General features: G+C 36.1%; 17 non-coding genes across 17 annotated transcripts; 3 read left to right on the top strand and 14 right to left on the bottom strand.

Annotated features, from left to right (window-relative positions):
* Nucleotides 1–373: 373 nt before the first annotated feature.
* On the bottom strand, nucleotides 374–445 carry Trnap-ugg (transfer RNA proline (anticodon UGG)). Its single transcript has one exon. It is a non-coding gene; the product is annotated as a tRNA-Pro (tRNA).
* A 676-nt stretch (nucleotides 446–1,121) lies between these two features.
* Nucleotides 1,122–1,193, top strand: Trnad-guc (transfer RNA aspartic acid (anticodon GUC)). Its single transcript has one exon. It is a non-coding gene; the product is annotated as a tRNA-Asp (tRNA).
* Nucleotides 1,194–1,391: 198 nt separating this feature from the next.
* Trnap-ugg (transfer RNA proline (anticodon UGG)) lies at nucleotides 1,392–1,463 on the bottom strand. The gene has a single exon. It is a non-coding gene; the product is annotated as a tRNA-Pro (tRNA).
* A 335-nt stretch (nucleotides 1,464–1,798) lies between these two features.
* Trnap-cgg (transfer RNA proline (anticodon CGG)) lies at nucleotides 1,799–1,870 on the bottom strand. Its single transcript has one exon. It is a non-coding gene; the product is annotated as a tRNA-Pro (tRNA).
* A 473-nt stretch (nucleotides 1,871–2,343) lies between these two features.
* On the bottom strand, nucleotides 2,344–2,415 carry Trnap-ugg (transfer RNA proline (anticodon UGG)). The gene has a single exon. It is a non-coding gene; the product is annotated as a tRNA-Pro (tRNA).
* Nucleotides 2,416–4,827: 2,412 nt separating this feature from the next.
* Trnad-guc (transfer RNA aspartic acid (anticodon GUC)) lies at nucleotides 4,828–4,899 on the top strand. Its single transcript has one exon. It is a non-coding gene; the product is annotated as a tRNA-Asp (tRNA).
* Nucleotides 4,900–5,097: 198 nt separating this feature from the next.
* Trnap-ugg (transfer RNA proline (anticodon UGG)) lies at nucleotides 5,098–5,169 on the bottom strand. Its single transcript has one exon. It is a non-coding gene; the product is annotated as a tRNA-Pro (tRNA).
* A 283-nt stretch (nucleotides 5,170–5,452) lies between these two features.
* On the bottom strand, nucleotides 5,453–5,524 carry Trnap-ugg (transfer RNA proline (anticodon UGG)). Its single transcript has one exon. It is a non-coding gene; the product is annotated as a tRNA-Pro (tRNA).
* A 284-nt stretch (nucleotides 5,525–5,808) lies between these two features.
* Nucleotides 5,809–5,880, bottom strand: Trnap-ugg (transfer RNA proline (anticodon UGG)). Its single transcript has one exon. It is a non-coding gene; the product is annotated as a tRNA-Pro (tRNA).
* Nucleotides 5,881–6,483: 603 nt separating this feature from the next.
* Nucleotides 6,484–6,555, bottom strand: Trnap-ugg (transfer RNA proline (anticodon UGG)). Its single transcript has one exon. It is a non-coding gene; the product is annotated as a tRNA-Pro (tRNA).
* A 1,276-nt stretch (nucleotides 6,556–7,831) lies between these two features.
* On the bottom strand, nucleotides 7,832–7,903 carry Trnap-ugg (transfer RNA proline (anticodon UGG)). The gene has a single exon. It is a non-coding gene; the product is annotated as a tRNA-Pro (tRNA).
* A 2,102-nt stretch (nucleotides 7,904–10,005) lies between these two features.
* On the top strand, nucleotides 10,006–10,077 carry Trnad-guc (transfer RNA aspartic acid (anticodon GUC)). The gene has a single exon. It is a non-coding gene; the product is annotated as a tRNA-Asp (tRNA).
* Nucleotides 10,078–10,275: 198 nt separating this feature from the next.
* Nucleotides 10,276–10,347, bottom strand: Trnap-ugg (transfer RNA proline (anticodon UGG)). Its single transcript has one exon. It is a non-coding gene; the product is annotated as a tRNA-Pro (tRNA).
* Nucleotides 10,348–10,630: 283 nt separating this feature from the next.
* Trnap-ugg (transfer RNA proline (anticodon UGG)) lies at nucleotides 10,631–10,702 on the bottom strand. The gene has a single exon. It is a non-coding gene; the product is annotated as a tRNA-Pro (tRNA).
* Nucleotides 10,703–10,986: 284 nt separating this feature from the next.
* Trnap-ugg (transfer RNA proline (anticodon UGG)) lies at nucleotides 10,987–11,058 on the bottom strand. The gene has a single exon. It is a non-coding gene; the product is annotated as a tRNA-Pro (tRNA).
* A 603-nt stretch (nucleotides 11,059–11,661) lies between these two features.
* Trnap-ugg (transfer RNA proline (anticodon UGG)) lies at nucleotides 11,662–11,733 on the bottom strand. The gene has a single exon. It is a non-coding gene; the product is annotated as a tRNA-Pro (tRNA).
* Nucleotides 11,734–12,014: 281 nt separating this feature from the next.
* On the bottom strand, nucleotides 12,015–12,086 carry Trnap-ugg (transfer RNA proline (anticodon UGG)). Its single transcript has one exon. It is a non-coding gene; the product is annotated as a tRNA-Pro (tRNA).
* Between the last annotated feature and the right edge of the window lie 276 nt (nucleotides 12,087–12,362).

Raw genomic sequence — 12,362 nt, 5'->3', positions numbered from 1 at the left:
AACTCGCAAATAATCCCCGAAGTAATACCTTGTTGATTTATTTAAAAGATTGGGGCTCGTCCGGGATTTGAACCCGGGACCTCTCGCACCCAAAGCGAGAATCATACCCCTAGACCAACTTTCAATAAGTGTTACATTCATGTCATTTTTTTTTTCGATTCAAGTCGATAAAATGTTAGAAAAGTCTTATCAGTGTTGCTGTTTCATCCACTACCGCACATAAGACGGTTAATCATGAGACAATCAAGTGATTGAAAGTCAATATACTTCTAAAGTCTATGCTGAATTGATTCGAAATTTTTTAAGCAAAACAATTAACAAAACTCGCAAATAATCCCCGAAGTAATTCCTTGTTGATTTATTTAAAAGATTGGGGCTCGTCCGGGATTTGAACCCGGGACCTCTCGCACCCAAAGCGAGAATCATACCCCTAGACCAACGAGCCAGCTGTCAAAATAGTTAATGAAGTTCTGATTTTCAATAAGTGTTACATTCATGTCATTTTTTTCCATCCAAGTCGATAAAATGTTAGAAAAGTCTTATCAGTGTTGCTGTTTCATCCACTACCGCACATAAGACGGTTAATCATGAGACAATCAAGTGATTGAATGTCAATATACTTCTAAAGTCTCTGCTGAATTGATTCGAAATTTTTTAAGCAAAACAATTAACAAAACTCGCAAATAATCCCCGAAGTAATACCTTGTTGATTTATTTAAAAGATTAGGGCTCGTCCGGGATTGGAATCCGGGACCTCTCGCACCCTAAGCGAGAATCATTCCCCTAGACCAACGAGCCATAAGGCTGCCACATATTGAATTAAGTTTTCTTTTTGATTAAATATCACACAATCGTGTCTTTATTTAAAATCCGTTTCAAAATTCTTGATAATCTTGTTTTTCAATTGGAAGTCAACTAACCCATTTTGAGAACATTGGTTTGTTAGGTTTGATTTCGTTTTTAACGCTATTCAACACCATAGATCGAATTTAAGTTATTCAGAACATTTAGTTGTTAAGGTGGGACAAACTATTCTTATTCAGCACAAGGAAAATGTCCGTTTTCAAAATTAGTGTTTTATAAATACATATGGTTCTTATTATGTCAAATCACAGTCGGGTTCCTCGTTAGTATAGTGGTCAGTATCCCCGCCTGTCACGCGGGAAACCGGGGTTCGATTCCCCGACGGGGAGGTTATTTTTTTGTCAAGTAAATTGATATTCTGCTTTGGTTTGAAACTTTGATTTGATTTAGTTTTGACTACGAATACCTATAAATCCTCGTTATTTTCTTTAGTATTCTACATATGAACCCTTGTTACAGCAAAAAAAAAACAGACAAATGAAAATCGATTGTCTAAAGTACCACCTTGCTTTTATTGTCAAAAACGAGGGCTCGTCCGGGATTTGAACCCGGGACCTCTCGCACCCAAAGCGAGAATCATACCCCTAGACCAACGAGCCAGCTGCCAAAACAGTTTACGAAGTTCTGATTTTCAATAAGTGTAACGAGCCAGCTGCAAACACTAGTTAATGAGGTTCTGATTTTCAATAAATGTTACAGTCATGTCATTTTTTTTTCGATCCAAGTCGATAAAATGTAAGAAAAGTCTTATCAGTGTTGCTGTTTAATCCACTACCGCACTTAAGACGGTTGATCATGAGATATTCAAGCGATTGAATGTCAATATACTTCTAAAGTCTATGCTGAATTGATTCGAAATTTTTTAAGCAAAACAATTAACAAAACTCGCAAATAATCCCCGAAGTAATACCTTGTTGATTTATTTAAAAGATTGGGGCTCGTCCGGGATTTGAACCCGGGATCTCTCGCACCCGAAGCGAGAATCATAGCCCTAGACCAACGAGCCAGCTGTCAAAATAGTTAATGAAGTTCTGATTTTCTATAAGTGTTACACTCATGTCATTTTTTTCCCATCCAAGTCGATAAAATGTTAGAAAAGTCTTATCAGTGTTGCTGTTTCATCCACTAAGTTTTCTTTTTGATTAAATATCACACAATCGTGTCTTTTTTTAAAATTTTTTTTAAAATGACGAGCCAGCTGTCAAAATGGTTAACGAAGTTCTGATTTTCAATAAGTGTTACACTCATGTCTTTTTTTTTTCTATCCAAGTCGATAAAATGTTAGAAAAGTCTTATCAGTGTTGCTGTTTCATCCACTACCGCACATAAGACGGTTAATCATGAGACAATCAAGTGATTGAAAGTCAATATACTTCTAAAGTCTATGCTGAATTGATTCGAAATTTTTTAAGCAAAACAATTAACAAAACTCGCAAATAATCCCCGAAGTAATACCTTGTTGATTTATTTAAAAGATTGGGGCTGGTCCGGGATTTGAACCCGGGACCTCTCGCACCCAAAGCGAGAATCATACCCCTAGACCAACGAGCCAGCTGTCAAAATAGTTAATGAAGTTCTGATTTTCAATAAGTGTTACACTCATGTCATTTTTTTTCCATCCAAGTCGATAAAATGTTAGAAAAGTCTTATCAGTGTTGCTGTTTCATCCACTACCGCACATAAGCGAGAATCATTCCCCTAGACCAGTGGTTCCCAAACTGTGGTACGCGTACCACCGGTGGTACGCGAGAGTCTTTCAGGTGGTACGCGACTACGTATAAAATTTTCAAAGCATCTGTATACATTTCCGAAAACTTTCAACTTTGAAAACTTTCAGATTGAGTAATTTGCAATCTTGCGTTTTAGTTACCTTTAAGTTGAGGTTTCGCTTGTTTATGACGTAACACTTATGTTGTTCAGGAAAATAAAACGTTAATTGTTAGCAGCTGGTGGAGAAAAAACAACTACATAAATCGCATTAAAACTATTTGCTGTGTTTTGTTTAATTTATGGCTTTTATGTATTCTTGGAATGACATATGTCAAACTTTAATACAGCTACATGCTCATTTTCTTATATGCTAAAATAGCTATAGTTTGAGATATTCTAGTCAGATGTAGGCTTAACTTAAGTGGTACATGAACACTGTACAAAAGCTCAAAATGGTACGCGAGAGAAAAAGTTTGGGAATCACTGCCCTAGACCAACGAGCCATCAGGCTGCCACATATTGAATTAAGTTTTCTTTTTGATTAAATATCACACAATCGTGTCTTTATTTAAAATCCGTTTCAAAATTCTTGATAATCTTGTTTTTCAATTGGAAGTCAACTAACCCATTTTGAGAACATTGGTTTGTTAGGTTTGATTTCGTTTTTAACGCTATTCAACACCATAGATCGAATTTAAGTTATTCAGAACATTTAGTTGTTAAGGTGGGACAAACTATTCTTATTCAGCACAAGGAAAATGCCCGTTTTCAAAATTAGTGTGTTATAAATACATATGGTTCTTATTATGTCAAATCGCAGTCAGGTTCCTTGTTAGTATAGTGGTCAGTATCCCTGCCTGTCACGCGGGAGACCGAGGTTCGATTCCCCGACGGGGAGGTTATGTTTTTGTCAAGTAAATTAATATTCTGCTTTGGTTTAAAACTTTGATTTGATTTAGTATTGACTAAGAATACCTATCAATCCTCGTTATTTTCTTTAGTATTCTACATATGAACCCTTGTTACAGTAAAAAAAAAAACAGACAAATGAAAATACAATTGACTAAAGTACCACCTTGCTTTTATTGTCAAACACGATGGCTCGTCCGGGATTTGAACCCGGGACCTCTCGCACCCAAAGCGAGAATGATACCCCTAGACCAAGGAGGCAGCTGCAAAAATAGTTTATGAAGTTCTGATTTTCAATAAGTATAACGAGCCAGCTGCAAACACTAGTTAATGAGGATCTGATTTTCAATAAGTGTTACAGCCATGTCATTTTTTTTCGATCCAAGTCGATAAAATGTTAGAAAAGTCTTATCAGTGTTGCTGTTTCTTCCACTACCGCTCATAAGACGGTTAATCATGAGACAATCAAGTGATTGAATGTCAATATATTTCTAAAGTCTATGCTGAATTGATTCGAAATTTTTTAAGCAAAACAATTAACAAAACTCGCAAATAATCCCCGAAGTAATACCTTGTTGATTTATTTAAAAGATTAGGGCTCGTCCTGGATTTGAACACGGGACCTCTCGCACCATAAGCGAGAATCATACCCCTAGACCAACGAGCCAACTGCCAACATCAGTTAATGAGGTTGCAATTTTCAATAAGTGTTACAGTCATGTCATTTTTTTTCGATCCAAGTCGATGAAATGTTAGAAAAGTCTTACCAGTGTTGCTGTTTTATCCACTACCGCACTTAAGACGGTTAATCATGAGACAATCAAGTGATTGAATGTCAATATACTTCTAAAGTCTATGCTGAATTGATTCGAAATTTTTTAAGCAAAACAATTAACAAAACTCGCAAATAATCCTCGAAGTAATACCTTGTTGATTTATTTAAAAGATTAGGGCTCGTCCTGGATTTGAACACGGGACCTCTCGCACCATAAGCGAGAATCATACCCCTAGACCAACGAGCCATTACGCTGAAACATATTGAATTAAGTTTTTTGGGGGGATTAAATATTGCAATCGTGTCTTCTTTTAAAATACGTTTCAAAATTCTTGATAATCTTGTTTTTCAATTGGAAGTCAATTAACCCATTTTGAGAACATTGGTTTGTTAGGTTTGTTTTCGTTTTTAACGCTATTGAACACGATAGATATAATTTAAGTTGTTCAGAACATTTAGTTATTAAGGTGGGACAAACTATTCTAATTCAGCACAAGGAAAATGTTTGTTTTCAAAATTAGTGTGTTATAAATACACATGGTTCTTATTATGTAAAATCACAGTCGGGTTCCTCGTTAGTATAGTGGTCAGTATCCCCGCCTGTCACGCGGGAGACCGGGGTTCGATTCCCCGACGGGGAAGTTATTTTTTTGTCAAGTAAATTAATATTCTGCTTTGGTTTGAAACTTTGATTTGATTTAGTATTGTCTACGAATATATATCAATCCTCGTTATTTTCTTTAGTATTCTACATATGAACCCTTATTACAGTAAAAAAAAACAGACAAATGAAAATACAATTGTCTAAAGTACCACCTTACTTTTATTGTCAAAAACGAGGGCTCGTCCGGGATTTGAACCCGGGACCTCTCGCACCCAAAGCGAGAATCATACCCCTAACCCAACGAGCCAGCTGCCAAAATGGTTAATGAGGTTCTGATTTGCAATAAGTGTTACAGTCATGTCATTTTTTTTTCGATCCTAGTCGATAAAATGTCAGAAAAGTCTTATCAGTGTTTCTGTTTCCTCCACTAACGCACATAAGACGGTTAATCATGAGACAATCAAGTGATTGAATGTCAATATATTTCTAAAGTCTATGCTGAATTGATTCGAAATTTTTTAAGCAAAACAATTAACAAAACTCGCAAATAATCCCCGAAGTAATACCTTGTTGATTTATTTAAAAGAGTAGGGCTCGTCCGGGATTTGAACCCGGGACCTCTCGCACCCAAAGCGAGAATCATACCCCTAGACCAACGAGCCAGCTGCCAACATTAGTTAATGAGGTTATCATTTTCAATAAGTGTTACAGTCATGTCATTTTTTTTTTGATTCAAGTCGATAAAATGTTAGAAAAGTCTTATCAGTGTTGCTGTTTCATCCACTACCGCACATAAGACGGTTAATCATGAGACAATCAAGTGATTGAAAGTCAATATACTTCTAAAGTCTATGCTGAATTGATTCGAAATTTTTTAAGCAAAACAATTAACAAAACTCGCAAATAATCCCCGAAGTAATACCTTGTTGATTTATTTAAAAGATTGGGGCTCGTCCGGGATTTGAACCCGGGACCTCTCGCACCCAAAGCGAGAATCATACCCCTAGACCAACGAGCCAGCTGTCAAAAAAGTTAATGAAGTTCTGATTTTCAATAAGTGTTACACTCATGTCATTTTTTTTCCATCCAAGTCGATAAAATGTTAGAAAAGTCTTATCAGTGGTGCTGTTTCATCCACTACCGCACATAAGACGGTTAATCATGAGACAATCAAGTGATTGAATGTCAATATACTTCTAAAGTCTCTGCTGAATTGATTCGAAATTTTTTAAGCAAAACAATTAACAAAACTCGCAAATAATCCACGAATTAATACCTTGTTGATTTATTTAAAAGATTAGGGCTCGTCCGGGATTTGAACCCGGGACCTCTCGCACCCAAAGCGAGAATCATTCCCCTAGACCAACTTTCAATAAGTGTTACACTCATGTCATTTTTTTTTTCGATTCAAGTCGATAAAATGTTGGAAAAGTCTTATCAGTGTTGCTGTTTCATCCACTACCGCACATAAGACGGTTAATCATGAGACAATCAAGTGATTGAAAGTCAATATACTTCTAAAGTCTATGCTGAATTGATTCGAAATTTTTTAAGTAAAACAATTAACAAAACTCGCAAATAATCCCCGAAGTAATACCTTGTTGATTTATTTAAAAGATTGGGGCTCGTCCGGGATTTGAACCCGGGACCTCTCGCACCCAAAGCGAGAATCATACCCCTAGACCAACGAGCCAGCTGTCAAAATAGTTAATGAAGTTCTGATTTTCAATAAGTGTTACACTCATGTCATTTTTTTTCATCCAAGTCGATAAAATGTTAGAAAAGTCTTATCAGTGTTGCTGTTTCATCCACTACCGCACATAAGACGGTTAATTATGAGACAATCAAGTGATTGAATGTCAATATATTTCTAAAGTCTATGCTGAATTGATTCGAAATTTTTTAAGCAAAACAATTAACAAAATTCGCAAATAATCCCCGAAGTAATACCTTGTTGATTTATTTAAAAGAGTAGGGCTCGTCCAGGATTTGAACCCGGGACCTCTCGCACCCAAAGCGAGAAGCATACCCCTTGACCAACGAGCCAGCTGTCAAAAGAGTTTATGAAGTTCTGATTTTCAATAAGTGTTACACTCATGTCATTTTTTTCCATCCAAGTCGATAAAATGTTAGAAAAGTCTTATCAGTGTTGCTGTTTCATCCACTACCGCACATAAGACGGTTAATCATGAGTTAATCAAGTGATTGAATGTCAATAATCTTCCAAAGTCTATGCTGAATTGATTCGAAATTTTTTAAGCAAAACAATTAACAAAACTCGCAAATAATCCACGAATTAATACCTTGTTGATTTATTTAAAAGATTAGGGCTCGTCCGGGATTTGAACCCGGGACCTCTCGCACCCAAAGCGAGAATCATACCCCTAGACCAACTTTCAATAAGTGTTACATTCATGTCATTTTTTTTTTCGATTCAAGTCGATAAAATGTTAGAAAAGTCTTATCAGTGTTGCTGTTTCATCCACTACCGCACATAAGACGGTTAATCATGAGACAATCAAGTGATTGAAAGTCAATATACTTCTAAAGTCTATGCTGAATTGATTCGAAATTTTTTAAGCAAAACAATTAACAAAACTCGCAAATAATCCCCGAAGTAATACCTTGTTGATTTATTTAAAAGATTGGGGCTCGTCCGGGATTTGAACCCGGGACCTCTCGCACCCAAAGCGAGAATCATACCCCTAGACCAACTTTCAATAAGTGTTACATTCATGTCATTTTTTTTTTCGATTCAAGTCGATAAAATGTTAGAAAAGTCTTATCAGTGTTGCTGTTTCATCCACTACCGCACATAAGACGGTTAATCATGAGACAATCAAGTGATTGAAAGTCAATATACTTCTAAAGTCTATGCTGAATTGATTCGAAATTTTTTAAGCAAAACAATTAACAAAACTCGCAAATAATCCCCGAAGTAATTCCTTGTTGATTTATTTAAAAGATTGGGGCTCGTCCGGGATTTGAACCCGGGACCTCTCGCACCCAAAGCGAGAATCATACCCCTAGACCAACGAGCCAGCTGTCAAAATAGTTAATGAAGTTCTGATTTTCAATAAGTGTTACATTCATGTCATTTTTTTCCATCCAAGTCGATAAAATGTTAGAAAAGTCTTATCAGTGTTGCTGTTTCATCCACTACCGCACATAAGACGGTTAATCATGAGACAATCAAGTGATTGAATGTCAATATACTTCTAAAGTCTCTGCTGAATTGATTCGAAATTTTTTAAGCAAAACAATTAACAAAACTCGCAAATAATCCCCGAAGTAATACCTTGTTGATTTATTTAAAAGATTAGGGCTCGTCCGGGATTGGAATCCGGGACCTCTCGCACCCTAAGCGAGAATCATTCCCCTAGACCAACGAGCCATAAGGCTGCCACATATTGAATTAAGTTTTCTTTTTGATTAAATATCACACAATCGTGTCTTTATTTAAAATCCGTTTCAAAATTCTTGATAATCTTGTTTTTCAATTGGAAGTCAACTAACCCATTTTGAGAACATTGGTTTGTTAGGTTTGATTTCGTTTTTAACGCTATTCAACACCATAGATCGAATTTAAGTTATTCAGAACATTTAGTTGTTAAGGTGGGACAAACTATTCTTATTCAGCACAAGGAAAATGCCCGTTTTTAAAATTAGTGTGTTATAAATACATATGGTTCTTATTATGTCAAATCGCAGTCAGGTTCCTTGTTAGTATAGTGGTCAGTATCCCTGCCTGTCACGCGGGAGACCGAGGTTCGATTCCCCGACGGGGAGGTTATGTTTTTGTCAAGTAAATAATATTCTGCTTTGGTTTAAAACTTTGATTTGATTTAGTATTGACTAAGAATACCTATTAATCCTCGTTATTTTCTTTAGTATTCTACATATGAACCCTTGTTACAGTAAAAAAAAAAACAGACAAATGAAAATACAATTGACTAAAGTACCACCTTGCTTTTATTGTCAAACACGATGGCTCGTCCGGGATTTGAACACGGGACCTCTCGCACCCAAAGCGAGAATGATACCCCTAGACCAAGGAGCCAGCTGCAAAAATAGTTTATGAAGTTCTGATTTTCAATAAGTATAACGAGCCAGCTGCAAACACTAGTTAATGAGGATCTGATTTTCAATAAGTGTTACAGCCATGTCATTTTTTTTCGATCCAAGTCGATAAAATGTTAGAAAAGTCTTATCAGTGTTGCTGTTTCTTCCACTACCGCTCATAAGACGGTTAATCATGAGACAATCAAGTGATTGAATGTCAATATATTTCTAAAGTCTATGCTGAATTGATTCGAAATTTTTTAAGCAAAACAATTAACAAAACTCGCAAATAATCCCCGAAGTAATACCTTGTTGATTTATTTAAAAGATTAGGGCTCGTCCTGGATTTGAACACGGGACCTCTCGCACCATAAGCGAGAATCATACCCCTAGACCAACGAGCCAACTGCCAACATCAGTTAATGAGGTTGCAATTTTCAATAAGTGTTACAGTCATGTCATTTTTTTTCGATCCAAGTCGATGAAATGTTAGAAAAGTCTTACCAGTGTTGCTGTTTTATCCACTACCGCACTTAAGACGGTTAATCATGAGACAATCAAGTGATTGAATGTCAATATACTTCTAAAGTCTATGCTGAATTGATTCGAAATTTTTTAAGCAAAACAATTAACAAAACTCGCAAATAATCCTCGAAGTAATACCTTGTTGATTTATTTAAAAGATTAGGGCTCGTCCTGGATTTGAACACGGGACCTCTCGCACCATAAGCGAGAATCATACCCCTAGACCAACGAGCCATTACGCTGAAACATATTGAATTAAGTTTTTTGGGGGGATTAAATATTGCAATCGTGTCTTCTTTTAAAATACGTTTCAAACTTCTTGATAATCTTGTTTTTCAATTGGAAGTCAATTAACCCATTTTGAGAACATTGGTTTGTTAGGTTTGTTTTCGTTTTTAACGCTATTGAACACGATAGATATAATTTAAGTTGTTCAGAACATTTAGTTATTAAGGTGGGACAAACTATTCTAATTCAGCACAAGGAAAATGTTTGTTTTCAAAATTAGTGTGTTATAAATACACATGGTTCTTATTATGTAAAATCACAGTCGGGTTCCTCGTTAGTATAGTGGTCAGTATCCCCGCCTGTCACGCGGGAGACCGGGGTTCGATTCCCCGACGGGGAAGTTATTTTTTTGTCAAGTAAATTAATATTCTGCTTTGGTTTGAAACTTTGATTTGATTTAGTATTGTCTACGAATATATATCAATCCTCGTTATTTTCTTTAGTATTCTACATATGAACCCTTATTACAGTAAAAAAAAACAGACAAATGAAAATACAATTGTCTAAAGTACCACCTTACTTTTATTGTCAAAAAAGAGGGCTCGTCCGGGATTTGAACCCGGGACCTCTCGCACCCAAAGCGAGAATCATACCCCTAACCCAACGAGCCAGCTGCCAAAATAGTTAATGAGGTTCTGATTTGCAATAAGTGTTACAGTCATGTCATTTTTTTTTCGATCCTAGTCGATAAAATGTCAGAAAAGTCTTATCAGTGTTTCTGTTTCCTCCACTAACGCACATAAGACGGTTAATCATGAGACAATCAAGTGATTGAATGTCAATATATTTCTAAAGTCTATGCTGAATTGATTCGAAATTTTTTAAGCAAAACAATTAACAAAACTCGCAAATAATCCCCGAAGTAATACCTTGTTGATTTATTTAAAAGAGTAGGGCTCGTCCGGGATTTGAACCCGGGACCTCTCGCACCCAAAGCGAGAATCATACCCCTAGACCAACGAGCCAGCTGCCAACATTAGTTAATGAGGTTATCATTTTCAATAAGTGTTACAGTCATGTCATTTTTTTTTTGATTCAAGTCGATAAAATGTTAGAAAAGTCTTATCAGTGTTGCTGTTTCATCCACTACCGCACATAAGACGGTTAATCATGAGACAATCAAGTGATTGAAAGTCAATATACTTCTAAAGTCTATGCTGAATTGATTCGAAATTTTTTAAGCAAAACAATTAACAAAACTCGCAAATAATCCCCGAAGTAATACCTTGTTGATTTATTTAAAAGATTGGGGCTCGTCCGGGATTTGAACACGGGACCTCTCGCACCCAAAGCGAGAATCATACCCCTAGACCAACGAGCCAGCTGTCAAAATAGTTAATGAAGTTCTGATTTTCAATAAGTGTTACACTCATGTCATTTTTTTTCCATCCAAGTCGATAAAATGTTAGAAAAGTCTTATCAGTGGTGCTGTTTCATCCACTACCGCACATAAGACGGTTAATCATGAGACAATCAAGTGATTGAATGTCAATATACTTCTAAAGTCTCTGCTGAATTGATTCGAAATTTTTTAAGCAAAACAATTAACAAAACTCGCAAATAATCCACGAATTAATACCTTGTTGATTTATTTAAAAGATTAGGGCTCGTCCGGGATTTGAACCCGGGACCTCTCGCACCCAAAGCGAGAATCATTCCCCTAGACCAACTTTCAATAAGTGTTACACTCATGTCATTTTTTTTTTCGATTCAAGTCGATAAAATGTTGGAAAAGTCTTATCAGTGTTGCTGTTTCATCCACTACCGCACATAAGACGGTTAATCATGAGACAATCAAGTGATTGAAAGTCAATATACTTCTAAAGTCTATGCTGAATTGATTCGAAATTTTTTAAGTAAAACAATTAACAAAACTCGCAAATAATCCCCGAAGTAATACCTTGTTGATTTATTTAAAAGATTGGGGCTCGTCCGGGATTTGAACCCGGGACCTCTCGCACCCAAAGCGAGAATCATACCCCTAGACCAACGAGCCAGCTGTCAAAATAGTTAATGAAGTTCTGATTTTCAATAAGTGTTACACTCATGTCATTTTTTTTCATCCAAGTCGATAAAATGTTAGAAAAGTCTTATCAGTGTTGCTGTTTCATCCACTACCGCACATAAGACGGTTAATTATGAGACAATCAAGTGATTGAATGTCAATATATTTCTAAAGTCTATGCTGAATTGATTCGAAATTTTTTAAGCAAAACAATTAACAAAATTCGCAAATAATCCCCGAAGTAATACCTTGTTGATTTATTTAAAAGAGTAGGGCTCGTCCAGGATTTGAACCCGGGACCTCTCGCCCCCAAAGCGAGAATCATACCCCTAGACCAACGAGCCAGCTGCCAACATTAGTTAATGAGGTTATCATTTTCAATAAGTGTTACAGTCATGTCATTTTTTTTTCGATTCAAGTCGATAAAATGTTAGAAAAGTCTTATCAGTGTTGCTGTTTCATCCACTACCGCACATAAGACGGTTAATCATGAGACAATCAAGTGATTGAAAGTCAATATACTTCTAAAGTCTCTGCTGAATTGATTCGAAATTTTTTAAGCAAAACAATTAACAAAACTCGCAAATAATCCACGAATTAATACCTTGTTGATTTAATTA

This window comes from Ascidiella aspersa, chromosome 1 (genome assembly GCF_963924565.1).
Source record: "Ascidiella aspersa chromosome 1, kaAscAspe10.2, whole genome shotgun sequence".
NCBI lineage: Eukaryota > Metazoa > Chordata > Ascidiacea > Phlebobranchia > Ascidiidae > Ascidiella > Ascidiella aspersa.
The sequence above is the reverse complement of the archived record's forward strand: the minus strand, read 5'-3'. Positions and strand labels throughout refer to the sequence as shown.